This window comes from Tasmannia lanceolata, unplaced genomic scaffold, assembly GCF_043159265.1.
Source record: "Tasmannia lanceolata isolate RefF3 unplaced genomic scaffold, GAP_Taslan_0.1 ptg000278c, whole genome shotgun sequence".
Lineage (NCBI taxonomy): Eukaryota > Viridiplantae > Streptophyta > Magnoliopsida > Canellales > Winteraceae > Tasmannia > Tasmannia lanceolata.
In genome coordinates this window covers 35,207-50,000 of record NW_027518953.1, presented here as the reverse complement: position 1 = coordinate 50,000, position 14,794 = coordinate 35,207, and the positions used below count along the sequence as shown (strand labels likewise).

Genomic DNA, 14,794 nt, shown 5'->3' with positions numbered 1-14,794 from the left:
AGTGAGTCAGCGTAGCGAAGCGTATACGTTAGGTAAGTCAGCGGCGTAATAAGCCGGCCTTTTCAGAAAGAAAGTAAGAAAGTCCCCAATTGAACTAGAAAGAAAAAGAATGAATGGCCAGTGTCCCGGAATAGAACATATGATTGAATGAAGTGGCTGGCGTGGCGAGAAAAAGAAGTGGTTGGTCCCATGCACCATGCCTGCTGCCTGCTCTTGTCATGCAGGCTCCCCACGCTGAATAACATGGGGGCTGTTTGCCTTTGGTAAAGATGGGGAACACCTGCTCGCTGACCCCTCTCTTCCTATGGACGACCAAAAGCAGGGTGCTCCCTATTACTCATCTATAGGGCGTATAAGACTTGATTTGCGGCAGTCAAGGTCTGTATAAGCGATCAAATTGGCGCCCCCTATTAGTAAGGGCCTGTTCTAGTTCTGGCAGGGCTCCTGTTCCATCTAAGCGGGAGCAGGGTTCGCCCTCACAGAAGAGATGGAAGGGCAACCGTTCAGAATGCAAGGCGTGTGTGGAAGCGAGCAGGCAGGAATGAAGGCTGCGAACGATACACTTTATTTACCACCTGGTGTAGTGGTGCTTCGACCACATCAATCAGGAATATATAAATCCAAATTCGATGATAAATACATAAATAGAAAAGAATCCACAAAAATGGGATCAAATAAATAAAGAAAAATCTCAATATCCAAATCTATTTAAATCAAATCCATTCTATTTATATTTATATATATTTATGAGGAACCTTCAGCTCTTGGCGGCCTTGGAACTTGATTCAAGTAAGTGGAAGGAAGAATGCATGAACCGCGGCAGAGGAGAAAGGACGGATCACCTGCCGATCTTTGATCCAACTAAACTATGCCAGAAGAATGGGATACAGATTGACCGGCACAAAAGCCATCTCCATCAATCTACGCTCATTGATGAGACGGCGACATAGAGAAGAAAGTATACCGACCGAAGATACATAAGGTAGGTGGGATCGAGGATGGAATCGAATAGCGAATGCACTTGCGGTTAAGACAGGTCACGCATCTCCTACCTAATGCAATTGACCGACCCGGCATCTCTTTCGTTCAATAATGCCAGAGCTGATACACTACTGGTTGAAAAAGACACTACACTTGGAGTGAACGAGCGCTGCGGTAACGAGCCGTAAGAAAGAAGGGCATTCCTTCCGCCGTCATTGACGTGGTGAGATAGATAGACGTCCAATCCTGCAGCAGCTAGTTGCTCGGTCTGTCTGATCTCACACTTCAATCAACCCCTTCGTACTTCGATCCAATCAATCGATCAAGAGGCTAATCTCTTTTGTTTGGGCCGGTAGCTAAAAGAAAGTCCTCGCTTTCTCTTGAACAAGGGAAGGGCAGCATAGCATTAGCTTCAATTGAACAAGCTCAACCTTGAAAAAGAAAGGTGGTAGGCCGAAGAACCGTTGAACGCTTCAACTTGGCCACTGAAGAAGGCGAAGGCTGGGCCAACTTACTGCTTACTGCCATGCCATGGTTGAAGCTTTAGGCTCCATAGACGGAACTAAGTATTAGGTATTAGGGAGGGGAGGACACCACTCAGCTTCAAAACGGAAGCTGCGAGCTCCGCTTTCAAAGCGAAGCGAGCCCCTATTATACAGTTGCCCCCCTGACTAATGGGGGGCCCCTCGCGCGCCCTATTAGTATGGCAAGTAGCTACTACTTACTAATAGGGCACTCCAGGCGCCTGACAATCTAACCTAATAAGGGCGTTTATGGCGCTAGCCCCTCTCACGTAAGTTGACTTTGGAAGCTGGGTTCAATGCCTAACAAAAACGGCCGAAAAAAAAAAGGGGGCGAAAGAGATGTGTGGCTGAGGGGAGGAGAGAAAGAACGCATGCATGGAGATTCTTTCTGTCGGAGGTTCGAGAATCTATGAAAGGACATCTAAGGCTAAGGAAGAATTCAAGGAAGTCCATTACTGAGAAGTGGTGATCTCATCTCGTCTTGCTTGCTGGGAGAGAGGAAGCTCCCGGACCACCTTTTCCAGCCAGATAGCGAGCGATCACTCAGCAATGATACCGCCGGCCGGGAATGAGTACCTATCCCTTACGGGAATCGAACCCGTGTCTTCGACATGAAAAGACGATGTCCTAACCACTGGACGAAAGGGACCAAAAAGCCATTCTTCATATACCTCAGCTCCGAGAATAGAAGTGGTTCGTTTTGTTTCTATACGCAATTCAATCTTTCGTTTGTGTTCATGTTGGCGATTTCTGATGTGAATTCGGCGGGTCGTCCCCCCTTCCTACGGGTTCCCCCACCGACCCAGTGACACACCAACCACGCCCCTTCCCTTTCTCCGATCATAAAGCCCCCTGATCCCTTTCTTTGTCTTTCATCCCCCCGTCCCGTTCTTTCTAATTCAACAAAAAAAAGAGGTTTTCGTTTGAAGTGAGACCTGAGAAAGTACGTTAAGGTTACGAAGTCACTTAGTCGAACTATAAAGAAAGGGAGGCTAAGGTTACGAAGTAAGGTCAGCTGGTTAAGGAAAGCAACGGTTATGAAATCGCTTAGCCGTTCATTAATGAATTTAATTAAGTAGTAGTGAGGCGTCGGTACGGAGTCACGTCAGCTGTGGATATAGACTAGGCTAAGGGACGGACTTCATCTCTTCTATTCTCTTCACTTACACCTTACACTTCCGCTGAGTCTAACGAGGCTCAGGTGCGGAGCCTTCCACTGTGGACCGAGACTACGCAAAGGTAGAACACCATAGAAACTTCGCTGACTTTCTCATAAACCTTGATTTCGCTACGCTCACTAAGAACCCGGAATAGCGGAAATCGGTTCGTGTTCCGCTTCCAAAGTCAGTCGTCTTTGCCCAAGTGTGAACTGCAGACGACTCTCCAGTGGTTCCATTCCTTCTGACTTATGGGTCAACCCAACCCGAATGGGAAGAAGAGGGTCAGCCAACCGGCGGCTACGTCTAGCAGGTATGCGACCCCCAAACAGCGGTCCACTTTGTACATTTGCTGAGCAGACCTTCCATTGGGAAGGGAACTTCTCACCGAAGGAGGCAGTAGGAATGAAGGAGGCGGGAAGCTACCGCTTCTAGAATGCAAGCTTATCCTTTACTTTTTTTTTTAGAGCGTACCGCTATTGAAATAATACAAAAGGGTTTATGGATGAAGTAATCGGAGTGACAAATGGTTACGGTTGCGGAAACCGGAGAAAGTCGGGAACCGTCGGTTACCTTTTGAATCAAAGTAGCGACGAGCCGAGTACTACGACTACAGGGGGGGAAGCAAAGCTTCTACGACAGCTTCGCTTACTCGTCGCTTCTTTCTGGCGACACTCTTCTGGCGACTAGCTTCTCCAGTGGGTGGCTTGGTAAGCAAGCTACCTTCAGCATCGGTCAAATCCCTATCAATAATAGGTCGGAATGGTGGGGAAGGAGGCCCTCCCTACTTCAATGGAAAAGGGGGAATCGCCGTTTCACAGCCGCCCCTCTACTTATACCTTTCGCCCAACATGATCACGAACGAAGACAGAGAATTGCGTAGATAGGAGGACGAAACGAACCAACCCACTTGTCCTGATCGGAACGATTGAGGAAAGAAAGAGAATGGTGGCCCCTTTCGCCCAGGGGACATCGTCGGAGAACAATGTCGGGGACAGGGGGAGAACCCTCCGTTGGTTACGCCCTTTAAGTGTTGGTTCTTCCATATTTAGATATGGCCAGATAGAGATCTATATCTTTCTATCGATAGATAGATAGATCTATTGAGAAATGGATCTTGATCCGGTTTCAAGATCTATGAACAAGAGAGATCCCTAAATATCCATTTGAAAAAAGAGATGAATAGATAGGGCTGAGCAGCAAGCAACGCCCTATTAGTTAAGTCAAAGCCGTTGCGCGCCTTACTACTTGAACTTACATGAGAGGGGCTAATAGGGGGGCGCGATGCCCTATGAGTAAAGGTTTTGAAGCAAGCCTTACTAATAGGTTTCATTCCCTCTCACGCGACTAACCTAATAAGTTTATGGCGCTAGCCCCTCGCGCGCCCTTATTAGATTAGCCCGAGTAAGTTGACTTTAGAAGCTGGGCCTTTAAGAGATAGGGGATGGGCGAGAGAGGGAATGAAACCTTCGGGATGGATCGGGAAAAGTGACCTCTGGCTCCGCCCACGACTTCCTTCCCTTCGCGTAGCTCAGGTGACTCCGTTCCCTTTTTTTCCCAGAATGAATTCGCCCGACCACGACGAATCCAATCCGCCCGCCCTCCTTTCTTTCATTGGACCACTGCCCGGGACGCCCCTCTTAATTCAATGATTAAGGGCCCCGGGAGGAAACTTCGGAAAGAAAGCCTACAGGTTTGGTTGGTCTGGTTGTCCCCCCGGCGGTGGCCGGGCGGGCCCTGGTTCAATCTTGCCGATTCCACCTAGACATGGCTCAATAGAAGGGTAAGGTAAAGTGTTCTTAAAACAAAACTATCAGTGCAATAGCTTCGGAGCCTTACTTAAGAGGGCTTCTGTTAGGTCCTCTACGGACAAGAAAGCCTCTTGGCTATACTCTACCGTCCGCCTCCGGCGGTTCTTCCCTTTTGGCTCGGCGGAGCTGAGCTGGGTTCCACTTTGTAGGAAATGCATAGGAAGTCCACGCAGCAAACCGAGGCCCTGCGTGCGCCGGACCGCCGACGAATAATAGGTACCCCCACCCCAGGCAGAGTTAGTGAGCCGTGTAATAGGCGACCATTTCGCGCGGTTCGGGGGGCACTTGAGTCAGCCGCCGGCGCCCGGCTGCGTCTTGACCCCTATCCCATTTTTGGGCCAATTCCCCCTTCGTACTACCAAAAAATGAGATTCTTGCCGAATCCGAGTTTGCTGCTCCAACCATTACAAAACTAATACCTATTCCGTTTAGTACTTCAGGTGCTTCTGTAGCGTATAATGTAAATCCCGTAGCGGATCAATTCCAACGAGCCTTTCAAACTAGTACTTTTTGTAATCGACTCTATTGCTTCTTCAATAAACGCTGGTTCTTCGATCAAGTTTTGAATGACTTTCTAGTCAGATCGTTCCTGCGTTTCGGATATGAAGTCTCATTCGAAGCTTTAGACAAAGGTGCTATTGAGATATTGGGCCCTTATGGTATCTCGTACACATTCCGACGATTGGCCGAGCGAATAAGTCAACTTCAAAGTGGATCTGTTGTGCGAAGAGTGCGTTATGACCCGTGGCCGCCTGCCTGGTGGGGGCGGCTCCTCCGTTGTGGGTAAACGGGAAACCCGACTCTACGAACCCGAGGAAAGGCTGCACAGCAGTAGTAGGGGCGTTAAGACCGGAGCTTTTTGTAGTGCTAGCAGGAATGCAAGTGAATGAATCCGCGAGTGAAGTGCGTAAGCCTGCATAGGGCGAGCTTTAAGAGAGAAGGGAGTACTAACCTAATAAGGGCGTTTAGGGGGGGGCTTCACTTGTTCACTTACTAATAGGGCGGCATAGGGGCCTCCCATTAGCCCTATTAGTAAGTGATGCTTGCTGCTTGCTGTCTACTTCGCGAGCCATCACTGCCCCGTTCTTTAACTTCCCTTCTTTCGTCCGTCCACGAGGCTGTAAAAAGAGAGAAAGGGGCGGCTATCTAGCGGGAGTCGTGGCGGTTGTATGCCACGAGGTCCCTATGGACAAGGGGACAAGTGAATCATCGCTTTTGGGCGCAGGCAGCCCTCTACCATCCATCCCATTGCATTCCATCGTCTCGTATTGTACTGTACCGTATCAGACCAGATACATCTATTGAGAGAAAGGGAGAATGATATATAAATAGATTCTTCATTTTGATATTGATAGGGATCCCCATTCATTCCGTTATTCCCGTCACTACGGATTGATTGTCCCTACCTAACTACATGGTAGTGGTCTAGGGAGCGCAATTGCTAGAGCACGGGAGAATGAAGAGTAATGATTTCAGCAAGAGCAGCCGGACGGACTACTATAGTGAGTCTAGTGACTACTAGAGTATAGTAGATAGAGTATAGTAGAGTAGAGTTGAGTAAAAAGGTATAGTATAGCAGCCTTTCCGAGCGAGCCTCTGGGATCTCCTGTAAACCCCCATGATGTGGTAAAGGGAGGATATTAGGGGAAGCAGTGAGTGGAGATTCCCCTGCAGAGAGCCGGATGAGGGGATACCTTCACGTCCGGTTCGGAGGGCGGGGATATCCCGACCCTACTATCATTATGCCTTTGCAATGTTACTTGGTTCAACTCCATTTGTGACCTTTTCTCGTATGTGGGACTCTCTATCTTCTTGGGTAGATAATCGATCGTCTTTCATTTTTATAGTGAGTCGTTTTTATAATAATAAGTAAAGTCAAGAATCAGAATCGAACTGGAGGAGCTTGCCAGGATGGCTTGGTAAGCAAGCAACCTGTTATGTAGGCGCCAACTCCCAGTTCTTTCTCTTCTTTCTTTTTGAGTTTAGTAACAGTTCATCAAAACAATTGTCCAAGATTGCTAGATCGAGCACGCGACGCGCATAGTCTTTAGTCCAAGAGCGAGCGGGTTTTCTCCTCTTCTTCATGTCTACTACTTCCTTGCCTCTCCCTTTTCAGAGATCTCCTTGTTCTCTTCCCAGATTTTCCTCCATACCTTCGCCGCCTTCTTCATCATGTTGTTCCATCCTTCAGGGATGTTCGGTAGGTGTCCGGGCCTCCTTAAAAATCCTTCCGACAAGAATGCTGCTTGAACATTGTAAGACATGGAACCGTCTCTTTCTTGTGAACACTGCAAAAGCCGCCGGAATCCTCATTTTTTGTCCACCTCGCAACAGTAAGAATTTCAAATGTGTTTTTGCGCAGATGATTGCCCCTAAGGCACCGATGGACCAACGCCTTCGTCTATCACCCGAATTTGTTGATTCACGGCGTCGAGTACTTGCACTTGAGATCTCGTGACTCGACCTGTAGACGGTGATACCGCCACCTTAGGAGACGTGATCTTCTCTTATTCACTTGTGCTGGTGGCGGAGAGGTCGGCGCCTGTGTTCTGGCTCTGGGGGTGTTCCCTTTCTCTTCTGCGGTTAGGTTGCCATCTAGGTCTCGGTCGGGGGTGACTTCACTATGTTGGTCTCATTCTTCCCTTCCCTTGATTCACGATCCTTGCAGCTGAATGAATCCCCCATGTGTCGGGACCTGAACCGTGGTGCTCTTCTACAGCTTCTTCGGCTACATAATAGGGCTCCTCAACTTCTGGAATTGAGAAAGACACCTTTCCAAGCCCGAACAAGATCGGAAGAACGGATCGCTTTCTACAATAACCAAATAGTTATCTACTAGCCATCTTTTGTTTCTGTGAGAATGCCGTAGGACTCAAGGAATTTTGGAAGCTGAACATGCTCCAAAGATGCCTAAAGCATTTCGCTTTGATCAATCGACTGCTTATAGTCAATTAAGGCGAGTGAAACGGTTCCTAGCTAAAGAAAAAAAAAGTGCCACTCCAACCAAGGAAAGAGATAGATCACATCTTGGCCAAATGCCAATCCTCCGTTTTTGAAAGAGAAAAAGAGTTTAGTTTCGAGAACGCTATTTTCTCATTTCTTTCTCGTAGTAAGAAGACACTAAGACGCACCCACTACACACCACACACTCAGACGACTAGCGTGGTCCTTCCCCCATCGAAGAGCCACGTATCCAGGGTTGACCAAATCATCACTGTTTGATCAAGGTGTGGCCACGGTCTCAATGGGGTCAGTTTTTAGTATGTACAAGTTCCGTAGAGATTTGTAGTCCCTCGGAACGCAACTCCCTTATGAGGTGGAAGACAAGACAGACGGATTCCACTTCATAGGTACCGTTCACGTCACGCGAAGGCTCGCTCAGAACACGTACCAAGCCAAGAAAGAAGGAGTGCTCCACTCAGAAAGAGAAGGAACGGAAAGTTTTGCGGCATCTCTCGTCGCCTTCACGGATTTGTGCATCTGAATGACCGAAAAAAGAGAGCCGAACTATGTTTGTTTCGGGATCGGAAAGGTCGGCCGATCAGGATCAAAGATGCACAAATCAGTAAGGGCTAGTGGCGCCGAGCCCACTAGGAAGACCCGCGTTTCAGAAAAGATAGACACAAGGAACGCGAGGAAGAGGGCGACACGAAAAGGAAATCGCCCTCCTGAAACGGTATCCTCGTACGGACTTGACAGCTTCAGCGTACAAGGACCCGGGCTGAGACCAGAACATAGAACACATCACCATAAGTCTCAGGAGGGGTCATCCCCGTGGTAGGAAACACGTCCCAGTTCCTTACCTCCAATTACTACCCGACTAGACTCCACTCCTTACCCCTTAGCCCTTACCATACCATGAAACCCCTACCTTACCTTAACACCCCATACAACTACCACAATATCAAACCTTACCTTCCCCCAAGAAAAATTGTGGTAAGTGAATGAAAAAACAAACTATGAGAAGCGGCTTACCTATCCTTTTCTAAGTCACCTGGCATACGCCCCAGCCCTGATCCGAACAGGACAACAACAATTCCAGGAGACAGGCGTCCAGCAAGTACTATATTAATAAGGGCGTTTAGGGGCCCTATTAGTAAGTTTGAGCCGAGAATCCGTTTTTTGATCCGGACGGAGAGAGGAAGAATTCCAATAGCTGCCTTGATTTTGAACACGTTGTTTCGTACAGTTCTGATACAGAACTGAAGTCCCTATCAGAATGGTATCCTCGAGTGACTCTGAGGGGCTTCTAGTCCTTCCTTCTTGACTCGTTTCGCAACGACGAAGTCAATTCCATGGATTCTTCCCGGGCCTCACCGGTGAACTCGAGGGAGCTGCTAGCTTCAGTTCTTTACTCAGCCTCAATGGGAGTTGTTCAAGCCCGGAAACAAACAGAGTCAATAGAAAGAAGCTCCGGCGGGCGGCCCCGGCTTCTGGCTCTCTTGATCAGGCCGTCGTATTTTGGGGAGGCGACTCCCGAAGCAGGGGAGCCACTCCTAGACCAGCAGAAAACCATGAACGAGCGACAAGACCGATTGCAAGCCCTACACTAGTAGAGAGGTCTGCTCTAGCCTCTCACCATAGGTCCCGCAACTCTGAATACAGCTCTCGTTAGAGGCATGCCCTAAGTGCATGCAAAAATGCTCTGATAGTGATAGTTGGCCTTGCTACGGCTGCTGCTACAGCTACAGCATCATATGTCATGCTCCTCTTCTCTGAGCCGCACCTGTCATCTCAGTTCAGCGGTCAATCATTTCAAAAGTCTCCTTCAATTAATGAATAGTGCAGGCAGGGTGAGCTTGTGCTCATCCAAAGCGCTAGCGAAGGCTCTCCCATTCCCACCGGGAGCCCCTCCCCTGGTCGCAAACACGGCCGACCGGGAGGCGTGAGAATCCGAGATTTGGTCTGTCGTCCTCCTCATTATAGTCCTCCTAGAATCAATAGCATTTCGTCGGAATACATCCTGTCTTTTCACCTTAGTAGTCCTATGCATAGTCAGTACTATAGCCCCAATCATGGCTACTAATAAAATAGGACTAGGAACCAAAAACCGGACGGAATAGTAGGTATAAAGTAAATTGCCCAATGTTTCCAAATTAGTCCAACTTCGTACCTTTCCGGCATGAACCGTATATCTCAGAGAGGTCGTATTTCTTTGGGTTGGTAGTAATGGAATGCTTTCATTATCTAAAATGAAGAACATTTCCCACCAAAGGATCAGTCCAATAATACCACTCACAGGTAAATAGCGCAATACTTCTTCGTGAGTCTCCGCTATTTGAATATTGAACATCATAACCACGAATAGGAATGAAGCGGCAATAGCTCCTATATGAACTACTGGGGAGATCATAGCGGAGAAGTCGAGACCTAACAAAAGAAGTAAACCTGAAGTGTCGCGAAAGACTGGGATGGGAAACGAAACGGAATGTACCGGATTTTTAGCACGTGCAACCATCAAACCAGAGACCAAAGCAGGGCTCGACGAAACAGAAAGTATCATGGTACGTCGTCCTTCCCTGAAATGGAACGTCGAATGCTGGAGCAAGAACTAGCATTCAAGTCGATCTATTACGACCAGCGCGGTTGTTCGTATTTCATTTTCTTCTTCGCCCTTCTTAGAAAGCACTCACTGAGTTACTTACTGAAGAGATTTTCTCTCTCGACGCCGAGAATTTTCTTATTCATTTCCGATCCGAATTTGCTTGCGAAAAGTCCTTGCATTAGTATGAGTTCGTTGACCGCGTAAGGGCGATCCATCTTGATGACGAATTCCACGATAACGAGAAATAGAAATTAATCGTTCGATGTCTGCTCGTTCTCCCCTCTGCAATTCCCAATGAACAACATGATCTTGACCTATCATTTGTTCAATTTGGTCGATCTGATACTTGGTTAACTCATTCATCTTGATGTTCCCACTGATACCTAATCGATAACGAACCAGAATGGCTTTTTTAGGTCCAATTCCATCTATTTTTGTTGAGGCAATTCTGACTTGTTCATCGGGAACTGATCTAGCTCCTGAGATATATGACATTCTTGATCCTTCCTTTTCCTGGTCTTCTCGGCTGGAATCTAAAATGGTTGTCTCCCTCTACTCCCTGTAGAGGAACTCTGACTATACCTTTACTGGCTCGTTACGTATACTGAACTCGCTCCTCCCTCTACTTCTACTCACCGAAACAAGTAGAGTTCACCGACTCACTATACCTTCGGCCTACCTCGCTACGTTCACTCGGGCTTATCTTGAGGAGAATCCCTTCGTTCGCTCGTTGTTTATAGCCGCGCCCCCTCAGGCAGAGCTTAAGGGGGAGTACAGACAGAGGGGGGAAAGCCCCCTAAATGTAAGGGTACCCCCTTGCGGATTCACTGCACCAGTTGTCAGCTAGCTAAGTAAAGGACTCTTCCCTTTTCCTCTTCTGATTCACCGCCTCCTGCCCCTTTCTCTCTCGTGCACTCTGATGTGTGGGGTCCTGCTCTGCTCCTGTTGCATCTACCTCCGGCTACCATGACTTCGTTTCGTCATCTTCATTGATGACTACACCCGCCGCTCCTGGCTCTATCTTCTCAAACATCGCTCTTAAGTATTTGCGCGCTTCAAAGACTTTTCACTTTATTAATATAATATAAAATCTACATAAATGCAGAAGAGCAATCATACCAGTGGGAGTCTTCTTGATGAAGAGAGAATAATCCGCTGTACTTCTTGAAAAACCTTCATCTTCAAGAGCTTTGCTGAATTTGTCGAACCATGCCCCCCTAACCTAAGTGGGCCTGTTTTAACCAATATCTCGCTTTCTTGAATTTGCATACATTATGAATCAATTTAGGATCCTCAAAACCAAGATGTATATATGCAGCAGCCTCTTCTTTTAAGTCTCCATGTAGAAAAGCGTTCTTCACATCTAGTTGTTCTAAGGGCCATTTCTTGCAACATGCGTTGAGCCAAAATGGTTATAATAGTGCCAGCTTTTACAACTGGACTCAACGTTTCTTCATAGTAAAGCCCATATTATTGGTTGTACCCTTTTGCCACTAAGCGTGCCTTGTACCTTTCAATAGTCCCATCTGCCTTGTATTTCATCTTTTAGACCCACCTTCATCCAACTAGATTTTAGTGAGCAGGTGGTGGTACTAACTCCCATGTTTCATTCTTATGGTTTGCTCTTCTTTCTTCACCCATTGCCTTTGTCCAATTTTCATTTTCTTGGTTCAAGACTCTTCTGCTTCTGAATCTCCGTTAAAAACTGCTTATGTTCGTTTTCATAAGAAAAACACTTTTCCACTGGATAGCGCAGCCTGGTAGATCTTCTAGGAGCAGGAGGACTAATCGACTGTAAAGTAGAATCATCATGTCATGACAGGAGGAATCTGATGAACTCACCTCAACGAGGGGGATGCTCAGATGATGCTGGCGCTGGAGCTGTAGAAGATATGGGCTGTCGTCTCCTGTAAACCTGAATGGAACGCTGTACCATGGGCTGATCACTAGAAGTCTGCTGTGCCTGCGACGTCCTGGATACATCAATCCCAGTAGGCGGCTGCAATAGAGAGTGCGGATTCTCCCCCTGTAGCAAGGGCGGAGCAGGCCCAATTTGACTTAATCTAGCTCTAAGTCTCTAAGTAAGCCCGAGAAGCCACAACACAGAGCCTTGAAGACCTTTCTTTGATCCGCTCCAGGTCTTCTTTCTAATGTCAGGGGGAACTAAGTCAAAGGGAGTAGGGCTATTAAGTCAATCTCGATCCAATTCCATTCTGATAAGGTCCAGTGAGAGCCCCTCTAATAAGGCTTAGCTAAAAGAGCTCGACTCCACCCAATTCCATGCTTCCTTTTATACAGTAATAGTCATATGCCGCAAATCCTATGTTTAAAGCCAGGATGGATGGGCAAGAAGTTTCAAGCTTGAAGGCAAGTTTCGTACGCACAACAGCCAAACTATTGGATTTCGTTCCCCTCGCCCGGTGACATCTTTCCTCCTTAAGCCCCACAACTAGAGAAGGAGAAAAGCAAAAGACTAGTCCACGAAGAATAGCCCTAGTTAGGATCTCTGTCCCCTTCTTAAACTATTGCATGCCTCCTCTTCTACTGCAGGGGATTCTCGAACAATGGAAAGCCCGTATTTTTGTCCTACCTTCTTCTTTCAAAAGGCAAGGAAAGCCGAAACCTTATCCTTATAGGAGCCTCTTCGTGCCTTACTTCTCTATTGATCTGACCGGCTCGATTGAGACAGAGAGTAAAGGTGCGAATCGGCAGTTTCAAAAAAAGGCTTATTCCGAGACTGGGAGAAGAACTAGCAATAAATGCAGACTTTGCTCCGCACCTTTAGCTAAATATCCCCATTGTCCAATATTCCTTTAATGGAGATATTCTTTTATGTCACTTCCGGTAAGAAAGGGGATAGATTCTCGAACAGAAGATGTGCGCCATGCCATTTATTCTTAAATACTATATTATGCTAGCTCTGCTCTTGCTCGTCAGTAGAAGATATCCACAGTAAGGGCTATTCCCATTTCAAGGAAGGCAGCAAATCCCGTGGATCTGATCTCGACCGTCACTTATGGCAATGCCCTTTTCTGTTGAAAATCGTCAACAATCGGAGTTCTCCCTCACACCCTGAGGTAATCAATGGCATGAAGGAGCCTAGCCGCCTATTTTACTCCGGAATTCCCTACGCTTCGAACCTCCTCTCTGTCCTTTTCCTTTTCGTCGCAAAGAACCCCTTCTGATTCACTTATTCGAGGATCGGATGCTTCCTGCTTTCAGGATTTTAGGCTCTTAACTTAGGGTGCTAGCTTCCCCCACGATGTCAAAGAGCTCTCTCTGTCAAACCAAGCCCTTCGTCGCTAACAGTGTATTCTTCTGTTTCACTTGCAAAACCTATTCTTGCGCAAACCAAGTTCACTGCCTTCATTTAGGAGTGAAATAACCCGCTATGAGTAGATGGGACTTTGCCGGGTATTCCTTCTTCTTGATAGCACAGGAATATGACCCGGATTTCTTGCATCAACCCTTCCTTTCCTTTTCTGATCTCAGATGGTACGAGAGGAAAAAGACGCCTGCTACGCTTCCTCCTTGTCGGCCTTTGGAAATGGTCAATCAGTTCCTTGCCTTCCCCAGCGTCGAAGGTGCGTAGCGCACTATTCGCTTTCAGTAAAGTAGTGTACACCGCCAACAAAGACAAGCAATACAGGGTCTTCAAGGAAGAGGTTAGGTCCCTAGCTTCAGAAGTGGCAGCAAAGCACTTGGCTAAATCATCATCGGCAGATCAAAGCGCAGTAAATAGAGTCCCAGGTGCAAGAGAGGGAAAGGTAGCAAGCAAGATCTCAGCCAAATTGACATAGGAGTGATTGAAGCGGATTGGTTTCCTTGGCCTTAATCATATATATATATCCCTTCCTCTGCTCCAAGGATATTGCAGCAAACTGGAAAATTCCACCGGAGATGCAGAGCAGTCGTTAGGCCTAAAAATCGTTCAGTCAGTATCCGTTTACCTTTACTGCTTTACTTACTTTCTGTACGAAGCTTTCACTTATCCACGAAGTTCACTCGTAAGGCCTCAAACTGGTGTAGGAAAAGACTAGTTATAAGCATATAGCTGAAGTAGCAGAGAACTAACACATAGGATCTGTCACACTGCGGTATTATTCCTTCTCGATGCGAAGAATAGCGTAGTTTCGTACCTTTACTATTGGGATATCAAAAAGAGGAATCCTTGAGAAGTTCAGAGGAAAGAAATCAAGGAGGAGTGGCGCATAGGGGCATTAGAGAAGGCGCAATCAGTCTCCCTTCATTGAGTAATCCATTTTCTTACTCTAGCATTGGCGCAATCACTTGTCTTATGATTAAATCAGTCGCTGTCTACAGCAATTGCTCTTTAGCAAGAAGCTCTGTTCAATCAAGTAGGCTAGTTTGAAGCAAGAAAGAGCCCGTTCGCGACTCACGACTAGTGAGTCACTCTCTACAGGAGTCAGACAGATTGGGTCACTCACTTCCTACGCCCAGCATGCCCCCCCACTACGCCTTTTTGGGGACTTCGGAGGGGGCTGGTTGGCTCTGGTCGTTCCCTCCCTGATGAAAGTAGCTGCCCTTAAAGAAAATATATTCATCTATGTAGAATCTTGGCATACTCCAGCTACTGAAAGGCTATGTTATCGCTCGGGAAGTCCCTCAGTCACTTCGTGCCTCCCACGGGATTCCCTTACGCTCTCCTGTAGAGGTTGATTAACAAAGAAAGTCAGAAAGAGAAGGAAACCATAGGGAAGAAGATGAGGTGCTAGGAACTAAGAAAACTGCTATTCTCTTTTCCGAAAGCCCGGA

At 47.2% G+C, this 14,794-nt stretch overlaps 1 non-coding gene and 1 pseudogene across 1 annotated transcript; one reads left to right on the top strand and one right to left on the bottom strand.

Moving 5' to 3' along the window:
* LOC143867717 (uncharacterized) overlaps positions 1-6,456 on the top strand; it is a 9,159-nt pseudogene extending 2,703 nt beyond the window's left edge.
* Positions 2,083-2,154, bottom strand: TRNAE-UUC (transfer RNA glutamic acid (anticodon UUC)). Its single transcript has one exon. It is a non-coding gene; the product is annotated as a tRNA-Glu (tRNA).
* Positions 6,457-14,794: the final 8,338 nt, after the last annotated feature.